The following is a 13,774-nucleotide window of genomic DNA, read 5'->3' as shown; positions in this document are numbered from 1 at the left end:
TGCTCTATTCCTGCTCTACCTTCCCCCAGACACCAGCCTTGAGGAGCGTTCCCCAGGAATTAGCTGTCATGGTTGGAAAGAACTGGATAACTTAATTTTAGCTAAGATGTGTATTGATAATGATTTAAGATGTTTCTACTCTTACTGATGTTTGTATTTGAATGTAGAACTTTAAAGACCAATAATCTTTCAAGTATCAAAAGACTCATAATGCAATATTACGCAATCTTTAAAATAATGTTATAGAAGATTTAATGGCAATGAAAAAAGTTCATAATGTATTGCTAAGGGAAAATTGTAAGTTTCAGAAAGAATATGTACAGTGTAATTGTTTCTACCTTTTCTTTAAATACAATTTATATAAGTGTTTAACTGAAATATCTAGGAATTGACTAGGTCAGATAATTAATATTTCCCTCATTAAAGTATTTTAATCCCAAAGAACTCATTTAACAAAGATATTCTAGCACAAAAGAAAATGTGCATACATTTTAGGAAAACTTTTAATATAAATACAATGAAAAACAACTGAAAATGTATTACAATACATACCTGTCATCAGTTTGTATTAGTCAAAATCATCTGGCTGTACCTGAACATTTTATTTAGTGATATAAACACAAAGCACTCATTTTTTGAAAAAGGGGTAAATTACCAAAGGTCAAAAAAAGACCTTAATAAATGGAGCAAGTGAATGGAAAAGCTCATAAGGGGAAAACATGAAATTCTCTCAAAATTAATCTACAAGGTCAATATGCTTACAACTAGTATCACAACTAGATTTTTCATGAAACATGACAAACTCCATTGCAATTCATATTGATGAATAAATGTCCAAAAATAGCTAATATAATTCTGAAAAAATAAAGAGGGGAGCTTGCCCTATCATATTTCAAAAATTATTGTTAAACTAAAGGAATACACCAATGTAACCATTTCATTTTTCAAAATAATTATTTTCCTATGGTGGAATGTAAGAATAAATGACACATGGAAAATGGAAGGTGACAGATCTCTGTATACCCCTTTTTATTACACATTATGACTAAAGCATGCTTCATTTCATTCCAAATGCCTGAACTATTAACAAATATTTATATTATTGGTTTGGGGCCTGTCCCTATACTTGCCTGTATCTTCCAATAACCTGGAGACTATTTGGGAATATGAGAAATTCACTTGAAAGTGTTTAAATCCAAATATATGAACAACAACAAAAGAACTGATTTACCTAATTTTGAAGAAACCAAAAAAAAATTAGTGTTCAAGAGTATTCAGCTTTTATTATACTCTCCTTATTTCCCAAATATAATGTACTTTTTGAGGGTGCCTTAACTGCTTTTTGGCTAAGGGCATTCCTTTAATGCGGCCACTACCAAAATCCTGGACAAGATGTCTCCCAACCTCCTCCACAACTGGCTGCAATTGCACTACTCTTACCTGAAGCCCACATCTTATTATCACCCTGGGCTGTGTCCCCAGGGAGATCTGATGGCAAGTGGGAAAGGAAAGGGGAAGGGAGGTCAATGTCCCAGTATCCCTCCGCTTTCCATCTCTTCACCCCTCCACCACTTTGCTCCACAGACACAGGACTTCTAGGCAGCACTTGAAGCTCACCCATTTTCTTCATCCCATTTCCTTATCACCTTCACTCTGACTTGCTTTTCTTTATGAAAACGTTCCAAGGGTCTAAATACCTTTTTTCTCTGAGAAGAATAATTTTACTTTGTTTCTTTGTGTACTGTAGGTATGAGATCTACGTGAAAAATAGAGAAGAGTTAAGAGTCACACAGGAGGCCTTTTTACTGTTTGTATGTTTTGCATTTTTTCCTAGCAGTAAAATAAACACAATAAAACAATAAAGCTAAGAAAACCTCTAAAAAGTATTCTTTCACTTTATTTTAGAGTGTTCTCTTTTCATTTGTGAAGGAAGAGTCAGGAAAAGGTTTATGAAATTGTATTCAGAAAGGAGAAAACCTCTCATTGGAAGCTACAGGTAGAGACAGAGGCACATTATCTTATATTTTTGGGGGTGGAAAACGAGTCAAAGGAAACATTAGAGCAGTTATACCATGAACGGTAACATGAACAAAGTCTCTTTTCATATTTGAATTTAGTTTTCTTGGAAATGTGACCTGGTAGAAACTCTCAAATGAATTGATTCAGGCAAAAACAATATTAACAGTACTATTCTTCCATTTCATGTGAATATTGATTTTTTCCCATAGATTAACTATGGAAACAGAAAGAATTATTATGGAAAATGCTTTGTTGACAATATCATATTTGGGAATGGGTGGTAGAGACAGGATATTATCCTGCTTAACATCAGGGAAATGGAAAGCATTTTACTTTTTGTTTCTGGTAGAATTATCTACAATACTACTTGAATTATTTTGTTTTCTTATTTTTTCACCTGAAAAAATTCCCTGTCAAACTGTTTATATGTATCTGTAATCGTTAGTTATTTGTACCTATGCCATACTCTCTACTTCATTTCTATTGCTAGGATTACAGTACCATGTCTCCTATCAAAGGGCAAGACAACCAAATGTGTGCTAGACTTTATTCTCTTTTCCCTTCTCTAACAACTCTATCTTTTTCAGTTATCAATTTATCTCTCACTGTGGGGATTGTTCCCATGAGCATACACATATTTCCTGGTTACTCTTCTATTAAAACATGCACACGTGCACGCACACACGCACGCACACACACAGACACTCACACGCCCTTGGCTTCATCCAATTGTTGTTCCATTTTTCTATACACTGTTACCGCAAAACTTACTTCACCTCCCAGTTTTATATCTCACCATATCCCCAACTCACTACATTAACGTTTCTACTTCCAACACTTGAGAAAATCCCCAAAGACTTCCATGTTGCCAAGTCTAATGGTCACATTTCTATCTTCATCTTAACCAATCTCTTGTCAAAATTTTATAGATTTGACCCTCTTTTTTCTATTTTAGAATCTTTCAATACCTGGCTTCAGTGACATCTTATTCCTGCTTTTCCTTCTCTAATCTCTCTAATCACTTCTTCCCAGGGTCCTTTGCTGGAGCTTCTACCCCCTCTGTCTGACTTCGGTTTGTGAAGTGGCCAAGGTTCCATGATGTACACCCTTCTCTTCTTTGGCCAATCTATTTCTAAAGCTTATCAAGTCCTATGACCTTAAATACAATTTATATTCTTGATAATGTCAATATAGTATTTCTAACACTAATCTTTCCTGAGAATGCCAGATTAAAATATCCAGCTGCCTACTTAAAATCTTGAAATTGTCATCCAACTCAGTGCATCTCCAACTTTCTGTGGCAAAAATAAATAAATTTAAAAAGGTATTTAAAAAAATTTCCAGTTCATCATAGACTAATAATTTTGTAGAAGTCAATAAAAATAATTATTAGAATAATAAAGAAAAAGCACATTAAAAAATATAAGCTCCGGGGCTTCCCTGGTGGCACAGTGGTTGAGAGTCCGCCTGCCGATGCAGGAGACACGGGTTCGTGCCCTGGTCCGGGAAGATCCCACATGCCGTGGAGTGGCTGGGCCCGTGAGCCATGGCCGCTGAGCCTGCGCATCTGGAGCCTGTGCTCCGCAACGGGAGGGGCCACAACAGTGAGAGGCCTGCGTACCGCAAAAAAAAAAAAAAAAAAAAAAATATATATATATATAAGCTCCCCTTTTTTCATTGATATAATGACCTAAAGTTACATTTCAATAAGTATAATTAGAACAAGAAAAGCATAGGAAAAAAGAATTGCAAAAACTGCATATGGTATTTAGCAAATGTGTGCATATATATTATTAATAGACAACTGCTTCAACACAATTTTTTTTATTCTGAAATCATCATAATAAAAAATTAAGAGTGAAATAGTGATTCCCCATATTAAATTTTCTACTAGTAGGCTTTGAACAAGCAACAAGTATATCAATATTTAAAGTTTTTATCTTGACAAATAAGCTTGCTTCTTAGAGGATATTTACTTTTAACTTTTATTAAAAATAATGCTAGTGATGATATAGTTTCAAAATTCATCTTCAGTCAGTAGACAATTATAATAATTTATCCTATAAAGTTATAACAATATTTAAATTCTTCTGGAAAAAAATGGATTTCAAATTTGTATATTTCTAGGTTACAATGAACAAACTAAATTATCACGTGTTGTATGTGTTCTTACAGTGTATAACTAGTGTGTAGCTGGTGATCCATGCAACTCACCATGTGAATTTGACAGCAGAAAAACCGGTCAACACAGTTAAATGTGACAACTTTATTTACCACAAGCTTGGATATCACAGCTCTATCAAGTTGCTATAAACATTTCTAAATTCTTACTCCTAATTTCTGTACTTATCCTGTCACTAACTGATAAATAATTCATGGGCCAGTTTTGATGTAATTCATACCTCAAAGTTAATATAGCCAAAAAGGAACTCATGATTTACCAAACCACAGTAACTTTTATCTCTATCTTCCCCATTTATTAAGTAGTATCATCACCCACCCAGTTGAAAATTGTTAACATGAAAATTATAGGGTTTTTTTTTCTTCTTTTTAAAGCCAAAATTACAAGAAGTAGCATGCCTGTGGGAGAGACATTAAAGAACCGAGGATCGGCAAACCATCCATCTCATAAAGACAGTAGCTACAGGAATATTCTTTTATCATACAGCTCTTATGGAAAGTCCTATTTTCCGAATAATATACTATATTTGTTTCCTATTGCTGCTGTAACAAATTACCACAAACTTAGTATCTCAGAACACCACAAATTTAGTATTTTATAGTTCTGAGGTCAAAAGTCCAAAATGGATCTTACTGGTCTAAAATCAAGGGCTTAACAGGGCTGCAGTCTTTCTGAAGACTTTAGGGTAGACTTGGTTTCCCTGTTTTTTCCATCTTCTAGAGGCCACTTGGCTTATGTTTCCTTCTTCCATCTTCAAAGCATCTTACAGCATCTTCAGTTCTCTCTCTACCTCTGATTTGGTTGTCACATCATGTCTCTCTTTGACTCTCTTGTATCTCTCTTATAAGGACCTTGTGATTACATTGGTCCTACCCAGATAATCCAGCATAATCACTTCATCTCAGTATCCTTAATTTAATCACATCTGCAAAGTCTCATTTGTCATGTAAAGTAACATATTCACAGGCTCTGGGGATAAGAACATGAACATCTTTGGGGTCATTACTCCATCTACTGCACATATTTTAACTAAAACTACATGAAAGCCTGCCCACAAAAATCCACCAATAATTTAGCACCTGAAGAAAGAGGAAAAAGTCGGAAAATTCACACTTTGGTGAATTCTCTATTAAAATCAGGGAGACTCAAACATTTTTGTTTTTAATGTATATATCAGTTTTTACTAAGTTTTGATAGCAATGCTCAGTTTTTTAAAAGTTTTTCTATAATAATTTATAATGTAAATACTTCAATGTGAAGATACAACAATGTGCATTGAAATAAAAATAAAGTCAATTAGCCTGCTAATTCTGAAAAACTCTACAGAAAAACTTTAACAAACTAAAGGCAAATATTCAAGATAAAATAGATCTGTTCCCATACATCCAAAAAGAGAGTGCAAGTACCGTATTTTATATTTTGGAAACATATGAGCTTGAAAACATGAACTCTATTTCCAGTAAAATTTATTTCACTGTCACTGAAACTCATGAGTTATATTGGATGCTGGAAATACGATCTGCGGAGTGGGCATGGTTAACTGGCCTTGCAGAGAATCATTTACTTTTTGGAGCTTTACAAATAAATTGGTTCACTTTCAGGTCCTCATATCTAAGTTTCTTTACACTACCAGAAGCAGCTGGAATGCCCCTCCCACTAAGTTTCTGGTGACTGATACAAATCAAAGAACCCCAGAAGCTGGGTTGCTACTGCCTCTGAAGCAATCTGCCATGAAAATCAGAAGGGGACCAGCTAGGAATTATTCTTGATTTTATTCCCCCACCCAAACTGTCAACATTCTATTTCTAAATCTTACTGAGATCCTGAGTCCATCTATTTTTCTCCGTTTCTACTGTTACTTTTCTTTTTTTTTTCCTTAATACTCTGTGATTTCTTTTTTCTTTTTTTAAATATTTATTTATTTGGTTGCGCCGGGTCTTACTTGCAGCATGTATGTGGGATCTAGTTCCCTAACCAGGGATCGAACCCAGGCCCCCAGCATTGGGAGCGTGGAGTCTTATCCACTGTGCCACGAAGGAAGTCCCCTACTGTTAATTTTCTTGTGAAATCATCATTATTCCTGACATGGATTACTGCAATAGCCTCTTACTGGTCACCCTCCTTCTATGTTTGCCTTTTTATAAACCATTCTGGATACATAGTACCTGATTAAGCTTTAAAAAAAGCAAGTCAAGCACAAAACTGTAAAACTCCCAGAAAATAACATAAGAGAAAATCTAGATGACCTTAGATATGATGATGACTTTTTAGATACAATACCAAAACCATGACACATGAAAGAAATCACTGATAAACTGGACTTCATTAAAATTAAAAATTTCTGCTCTGCAAAAGCCACTTCAAGAAAATGAGAATACAAGCCACAGACGGGCAATAAACATTTGCAAAGAAATATCCGAGAAGGACTTTTTTGAAAATATACACAAACTTCCTAAAATTCAACAATAAGAAAATAAAAAGCCTGATTAAAAAATGGGCAGGGCTTCCCTGGTGGCGCAGTGGTTGAGAGTCCGCCTGCCGATGTAGGGGACGCGGGTTCGTGCCCCGGTCCGGGAAGATCCCACATGCCGCGGAGAGGCTAGTCCCGTGAGCCATGGCTGCTGAGCCTGCGCGTCCGGAGCCTGTGCTCCACAACACAGAGAGGCGTACCGCAAAAAAATAAATAAATAAATAAAAATAAAAAATGGGCAAAGATCAGAATGGATACCTCACCAAAGAAGATATACAGATGGCAAACAAGCATATGAAAAGATGTTCCACATCTTATGTCACTAGGGAACTGCAAATTAAAACAAAAATCAGATGCTACTGCACAACTATTTGAATGACCAAAATCCAAAACACTGACAATACCAAAGGCTAGAGAAAATGCGGAGCAAGAGGAACTCTCATTCATTGCTGGTGGGAATGCAAAATGGTACAGATACTTTGGAAGACAGTTTGGCAGTTTCTTACGAACCAAACATAATTCTTACCACAAAATCTAGCAATTATTGCTCCTTGATATTTGCCCAAATAAACTGAAAACATATGTCCACACAGAGGCTCGTACACAAATTTTTTTAGCAGCTTTTTCATAACTGTCATAACTTGGAAGCAAATGAGATGTCCTTCGGTAGGTGAATGGACGAATAAACTAAGGGAAATCCAGACAATGTAATATTATTCATTGCTAAAAGTGAGCTATCAAACCAAGACAAGACATGAAAGAAACTTAAAAGACATACTATTAAGCGAAAGAAGCCAATCTGCAAAGGCAATATACTGTATGATTATAACTATATGACATTCTGAAACAGGCAAAACTATGGAGACAGTAGAAGATTACTGATTGTCAGGAACTGGAGAGGAAGAAGGGATGAACTGATGGGGCACAGAGGATTTTTAGGGCAGTGAAACTATTCCGTATGATACTATAATGGTGGATACATGTCATTATACATTTGACAAAATCCATAGAATCTATAACATCAGGAGTGAACCCTAATGTAAACTATAGACTCTGGGTGATAATAATGTGTCAACGTAGGTTCACTGATTTTAACAAATGCATCACTCTGGTGAGGGATATTGGTAGTTGGGGAGGCTGTGCATGTATGAGGGGAGGAGATATATGGGAACTCTGTACTTTACACTCAATTTTGCTGTGAATGTAAAACTGCTCTAAAAAATGAAGTCAATTATTTTAAAAACAGCAACAATAAATGTTTTTAATTACAAAAATTTTTTTAATTAAAATAAGATAAACCAGTAAAATAAATGTATAAGAAAAAAAATTAGGGGAAATAAAATAATAATTTGAAAACCAAAATAGTAAAACTAAACAAATAAGGAAAAAATAAATCAAATCATGCTACTCCCTTCTTTAAACTCCTCCTTACCACCTACTCCCCAGGCCTCAGAAAGCATTCCCATTGCACTGAAAATAAAATCTAAATTTTTCTGGTTTGCAGGACCCCACGTGATTTAACCTATGCTTAATTCTCCCCTTCTTTCAGGGACTCCAGTCATATTGCCTTAATTTTCTTTATGGCTCAAGCCAAAGTCATGTGGAAATCAATGAAGACCACTGGAATGAAAAGAGAGTCTGTGCATTCATAGCTAAAAAGGGAGTCAGTCACCATTAATTGCATTTGGCAGAAACTCAAAGGCAGTCAGGGCAGTGGGAAAGCTTTATAGTGAACAAAAGGCAAAGCTTCAGGTGTGCTCTCATTGAAAGTTGCTGGCATGGGGAAGCTGTAAGGGGGCTAAATAGAAGCAGAGTCTCTTATGTAACTGGTGAACACATTTGGCTACCTCTTGGTCTTGAACTGGAAACAGAGGCAAAAGTAGGAAACCTGGTTTGGCTTCTGGGACTGTTGCTGCAGACATGGGTTAGAGTTATATTGCCATATATGATCTGGCCATTGTCTGTTTCTATATTCAGTCTCTCAGTCATTCCAACTGGTGCTTGTCTTTGCAACCGGTGAAGCCTCTGTCTGGAATGCTCTTTCCTTAATCATCATACAGGAACGTTAATGCCTTCTAGACTATGATATGACACAACATAGAGCTGTGCTTTTGGATAGCTCCACCCTGACTTTAGATATTATCTTAAACATCATCTACTCAAAGATATCCTCTTTGACCATATATCAGCACGTCAGTTCATTTTAATTTCTGTATTTTCTCCTATTTATCTTCTTTTTATTTCATTTATTTATTGAGCCTATTCTGCCTAAATACATATATACTTTGACAGCAGGAATTTTGCTTATCATCAATACCTATAATAATGCCTGGCATATAATAGCTATTCAATAATATATTTTGGGGCTTCCCTGGTGGTGCAGTGGTTGAGAGTCTGCCTGCCGATGCAGAGGACACGGGTTTGCGCCCCGGTCTGGGAGGATCACACATGCCGCGGAGCGGCTGGGCCCGTGAGCCATGGCCGCTGAGCCTGCGCGTCCGGAGCCTGTGCTCCGCAACGGGAGAGGCCACAACAGTGAGAGGCCTGCATACTGCAAAAAAACAAAAAACAAACAAAAAAGTAATATATTTTGAAAGAATAAGTGAATGAACGAATATTATAAAATATTCAACTGAGCTGACATCTAGGTTCTGTGTACAACTATGTGTGGCCAATTTAAGGAAATATTTATACGTATAAAAATAAAGTATAATTCCATTTTCATATTTATAATCTTCATAAGACTTTTACGTTTTATTTTTCTCCTGGGCTCAGAAAAAAACATTTTTCTATTTACACTTTTATCATCTTACTTCACTTAGACTTTCTCACAAACTTTTATCTCTGCTTATTCTGCTGTTGGGTGATACTTCTTATTTCTGTTCCTCGTATCTTTCTCATCAGTAATAGTTATAAATCCTGACAATTTACCTGTTTCTGAAAATTTATTTAAATAACCAAGAGAAACTGATGTTTATTGTTCTATGAACGGTGATTTGAGTAGCCCAGATATTTAAATTCTGTCTTGCAATTAGAGTTAACACCTTTTTCCTGTTTTCTTTTTTCCCATTTGTTTAATAAAAGCTGATCTACAACTTGTTATGCAAAACTGGTCAGTGGGGAAGAGATACAAAAATGTGCCTAAAGAATTATATCAATTTATCTCTTAAAAGAGAATTAACTGGTATATGAAGAAAGATGTAAAAGATGGATGAATGAAGAATTAGATACTTAATTGTGGTCAGAAATATTGAGAAAAAGAACCGAGGATTGAATCAAGAGTGAATATCTGTAGATATTGACAGTTTCTTAGACTGTGTATTGCTATTATAAAACATGAATGATAATGTGATTATTTATTTGGCAGCTACGAAACCAACTCATTATTTAACCTAAGATCATAGAAAAATAATAAGAAAACATTTTCAGATTTTTATCATAATCAGACCTCTCTAGTTCCATATTTCTCTGGGGTTTTCCTTCTTTTCTAATTGTGTCGGAACTTTTGATTTTGGACTGTGCAACACACTGAAAATTTTAACATCCTTTTTCTCTTACTCTTTTCTTCAAGAATAGTCTTAGAGATGTTTTCAAACCACATAAATCGAAGACCCTGAATAAAATCTACCTCACAACTTCTCTTCGATCCTATTTCCTGTGCCCTCAAATGCTCTGTCCATTTCAGAAAATAAACGGGGTTTCAACTTTGCATTGCACTTTTCCAGTATGACTTTCAAAGCCATTTAAATAACCCTGTCCATTTCACTAAAAGTGATTGTGCCCTGGTTTTTTTCCCTTTCTCAGTTATTAAACATTCTGAATTATTACATTTTTTTGTGGGTTGATCTTAATTTCGGATATAGCCTCACTCGTGAAAATAGTGAAAATCCTAAACTTTTTAGGGAATAAGGAATAAAGATTCCAGCCTTGAAGGGTCTTGAGGTTTTCAGCATCATAACAATTTCTAACTTCTTAATATACTGTAGTTAATTAAATCATCAACTAGACATATCCTGTTTATTGTTCTTTTAGATTAAAGGAGATTAAAGCAGAAAGGAAACACAACTTAATTGGCCTTCGATAAGTTGTTTTACTGTTACTACAACAGTTCTCTTGAACCATTTTGCACCCTTGGTGAATGCCACCTCTATGCACTCTTTGCCTAAGTCAAAGAGGGGTTATCCTTGATTCCTCCATCTGCCTCACTTCCCAAAATCAATTAATCCACAAACCACATAAAGTTTAATTCCTCTATAAAGATCACAGTCACTCCCCAATCTAGGTCCCTTTGTCTTTTTCTCAGATTTTGGCAAAAGATTCCCAAATGGTCTTCTATCCAAGTTTGTTTCCTTCTAATTTGTTCTCCACATTGCAGCCTACGACATTCCTATTTAAAACCCGCCAATGACTTCTCAATGATGATAGGATAGAGATGAGATATATCTGTTTCTGTACTTTATGTATGTCTGTGATTTTTACAAAAAGAAAGTGAGATTGTTTTCATCTCTCAAGAACCAATTTCTGTCCTCCTGGGGGCAATATCTCCCCCTCTGAGAATGCATGAAGTCCTAAGCCATTCATTCTGCAGTTTCCTCCTGTAGTTCTCTCACTAGGTTAGTCTTAGCAAGACTCAAAGAGCAATAAGGCCTTGTTAAATAAAATTACTTTGCAGTGAAACTGGCTAAATGGTGACCCTGGCTCTGGAAGGGGCCAAAATCTCATTAGCCTTTGACTGAGGCTCAAAAATATCCTGGACATGGCCATACTGCCACAAAGTTTATACCCTTGAAAACGGTGCTTGACAATGTGAGTGCCGAGCTTTGGGACATAAGCTTGAGACTGAAGCAGAACCAAGATCTGTCTAGGACATCTCCTAAGAGCAGTAGGTAAGCACAGGTAAACCACAAGCTCCATAAGAACAGGACTGTTTTGTTTCCTTCTCTACTGTATTCAGGACCAGATATCTAATGTGTGGAGCCCAATGCAAAAAGAAAATACAAGATCCCTTGTTAAAATATTATTAAGACTTTCAAGATTGTGACAGCAGAGCACTACACTAACCTTAGGTCCTTCTGAGTGTGAGGTCTTGTGTGACTGCACTTGAAGCTGCCCTGGCTCTATCTTCAACATGTAGAATAGTGTCTGGAATATTGTTAAAATAGAAGTTGATGAACGTGTTATTCAGGGCTCTTCAATTAATCAGAACCAATAGGATATATAGAAAGACATTATTATGATATTATGATCATGGAGGGTGAGAAGTCCCACAATGTGCTATCCACAAACTGGAGGCCCAGGAAAGCTGATAGTATAGTTCCAGTATAAGTCTGAAGGCCTGAGAACCAAAGAGTGGTTCTTACTTACACAAGGGTGTAAGTCTTGGTCTAAGTCCAAAGGCTGGAGAACCAGGAGCTCCCGTGTGTGAGGGCAGGAAAAGATGGATGTGCCAACTCAGAGAGCATAGTCACTCTTTCTCTGCCTTTTTGTTCTAATCAGGCCTTCAACAGATTGGGTGATGCCTACTTGTATCGGTAAGGGTGATCTTTACTCATTTTAGCAATTCAAGTTTTAACCTAGTCCAGAAAGAAACTCACAGACACACGCAGAAATAATGTTTTATCAGCTATCTAGACATCCCTTAGTCCAGTCAAGTTGACAGACAAAATTACCATTTCAATGAGTAAATGAAATTACGGAGCAGGGCTGGGCCTAGGACGAGGGAAATGAGGCCCTTAGGGTGCAAAGTTTCAGGAGGCACTCACTCCCAGATTAGCGCAAGAGCTGGACCCACACCTGTGGAATCCTGGAAGCAGTGCACAACCTCCAAAGGGACCTATACCTGGTTCAGTGTAATGCTATCACTGCCTTAGAATTCTTAATAATTTTTCAACAAGTGCCCCACATTTTCATTTTGCACTGGGTTCTACAAATTGTGTAGCAGGTCCTGCCTGAGAGTGAAAGCCTCTTTGAGAGTGAAGAGATTAGGTCACAAAATTTATGAGATGCTCACTGTCAGTTGTACAAGTATTCAGCCCATACTTGTAGTATACTGAGAGCAGTGCCTCCTTACATGCTGTACCCTAGGCACTTCACTTACTTCACACTATTCTGGCCCTGCAGTGAAAGACAGGCCATCTCCAATGTCACAGAGAATTGGAAAAGGACTAAAATTTGTACTATCTCAGTTCTCAGCCTTTAGAAAATTTGGGAGTGGTGGTGATGGCAGTGACAAGAAGCTTCAGAAGATGTCCTTGCCAAAGAATAGATGAGAACTTGAGAGATTAATCTGAAAAATTAAGAAGACATATTTCCCCATCCATGTCAGATATATCACGAATCCTATACATCTCCTGAGAATACTGTGATGTTAATGCTGCAGATAAAGATTGAATGTCAAGAGTCATGTCTGGGCTTCCCTGGTGGTGCAGTGGTTAAGAATCCACCTGCCAATGCAGGGGACATGGGTTCGAGCCCTGGTCCAAGAAAATCCCACATGCCGTGGAGCAACTAAGCCCGTGTGCCACAACTACTGAGCCTGCACTCTAGAGCCCATGAGTCACTACTACTGAGTCTGCGTGCCACAACTACTGAAGCCCATGCACCTAGAGCCCATGTTCCGCAACGAGAGGCCACCGCAATGAGAAGCCTGCGCACCGCAAAGAAGAGCAGCCCCCTCTCCCTGCAACTAGAGAAAGCCCGCGCACAGCAGCTAAGACCCAACACAGCCAAAAATAAATAAATTTTTAAAAAAAAGAGTCATGTCTATTCTGGGCTTTCTCATAGTTTATTCATGACACTGAGTTTTTGATTAGAGCTAGTCACTCGTGTTGGGGCCTCCCAGGCCCTGTCGTGGCTTCCCAGGTTCCCAGACTTGTTACTCCTCATATTTAAAGCAGAATCATTACATCTTTTAGTTTCCCAAGCATAGCCAGGCTAAAAAAAAGTGATCTTCTCCCTTATTTCCACTCATAGTTATAAGATTCTAAAGGTAACTATCTTTACCTCTAGAGTGACACCAATGTATTATTTATAAAAGTATCTCTAAAAAGGGTGTCATCATGGAATCTTACTTTTTAAAAAGTCAGTATCATTGGTTTATACCA

Source organism: Lagenorhynchus albirostris, chromosome 5, assembly GCF_949774975.1.
Source record: "Lagenorhynchus albirostris chromosome 5, mLagAlb1.1, whole genome shotgun sequence".
In the NCBI taxonomy this organism is placed as follows: domain Eukaryota; kingdom Metazoa; phylum Chordata; class Mammalia; order Artiodactyla; family Delphinidae; genus Lagenorhynchus; species Lagenorhynchus albirostris.
This window is presented reverse-complemented; position numbering follows the sequence as displayed.